This window comes from Neopelma chrysocephalum, unplaced genomic scaffold (genome assembly GCF_003984885.1).
Source record: "Neopelma chrysocephalum unplaced genomic scaffold, ASM398488v2 Primary Assembly neopelma1_26, whole genome shotgun sequence".
NCBI lineage: Eukaryota > Metazoa > Chordata > Aves > Passeriformes > Pipridae > Neopelma > Neopelma chrysocephalum.
Window position 1 is genome coordinate 10,029,340 of NW_020897695.1, and position 1,297 is coordinate 10,030,636.

At 62.9% G+C, this 1,297-nt stretch overlaps 1 protein-coding gene across 1 annotated transcript in view; it reads left to right on the top strand.

Moving 5' to 3' along the window:
- Positions 1-751: 751 nt before the first annotated feature.
- The window catches only part of ANO10 (anoctamin 10), a 122,119-nt gene continuing 121,573 nt past the window's right edge, over positions 752-1,297 (top strand). The window contains exon 1 of the mRNA XM_027675479.1: positions 752-845. The gene's annotated coding sequence lies outside the window, so the exon portion shown is untranslated. The remainder of the gene's footprint in view (positions 846-1,297) is intronic.

The window sequence follows — 1,297 nt, forward strand, 5'->3', positions numbered from 1 at the left end:
AGGCTGTACCTTGAGTATTGTGTCCAGTTCTGGGCCCCTCAATTCAGGAAAGATATTGAGGTGCTGGAGCAGGTCCAGAGAAGGGCTACAAAGCTGGTGAAGGAACTGGAGCACAACGCCTATGAGGAGCAGCTGAGGGAACTGGGGTTGTTTAGCCTGAAGTAAAGGAATCTCAGGGGAGACCTTATCACTCTCTGCAACTACCTGAAAGGAGTTTGTAGCAGTGTGGGGGTCAGTCTCTTCTCTCAGGCAGCCAGTGATAGGACAAGAGGACATAATCTTAAGATGTGCCAGGGTAGGTTTATATTGGATATAAGGAAGAATTTCTTCACAGAAAAGGTGATTAGATGAGCTGCCAAGGGAGGTGGTGGAGTCACTGTCCCTGGAGGTATTCAAGAAACGAGCACTTAGTGCTATGGTCTGGTTGACATGGTGTTTGGTCAGAGGTTGGACGTGATGATCTCAAGAGGTCTTTTCCAACTTAATTGATTCTGTGATTCTGTGACAGGAGACAGCACAGGGAGGGAAAGGCGAAAATAAACAAGAAGATGACGTGAGAGCTCGTGGTCTATTCGAGTGTTGATACAACACTGACCTAACAACATTTTGGATGCATTATGGTGCAAGGGGTGGGCAGTCAGACAGGGGCCGGGCCGGGTTGGTTTGAAATGGAATGGGATGGGCCCCGTGTGAGGGGCGTGGCCAGCGGCAGCCGGCGGGCGGTGCCAGGCTGGGCCGGGCCGGTGCTGCTCCCGGCCGGGCCCGGTGCCTGGGGCCGCCGCCAGCCTCCCGCCCCTCCCCTGCCCTCCCCGCCCTGCCCTGCGGATGTGGAGCCGGCACCGGCGGTGAGTGGGGAGTGGGCGGCGGTCGCCCCGCGGGAAGGGGCCCTCGCTGCCTGCGCCGCCGCGAGGGGAGGAGCCTCCCTCCTTCCCGCCCATCCGGCCGCGGCGCGGAGCCAGCGCGAAGCTGGCCCCCGCCGCGGCAGCTGTGACGCCCCCAGTCCTTGCCGCGCCGCCCGGCGGCGTTCACGGGGGCGACGGGGATGACGGGCCTGGGTGCCGGCCCGTTCTCCCGGGCAGCGGGCAGGATGGCGGCGCAGGGCGGCGGCCGCTGGCGGAGCGCGGCCGGGCGGGAGGAAGGCAGGGAGGGAGTGAGTCATCGGCCGCCTGTCCTCACTGGGCGTCCGGTTCCTATAAAAGGAGAGCGAGGCGCAGCCTGGCGGCGGGAGGGAGTCGTGATGGGCCGCCTCACAGTGAGCCCGGCCGTGCAGTGAGCCCGGCCGTGCAGTGAGCCCGGC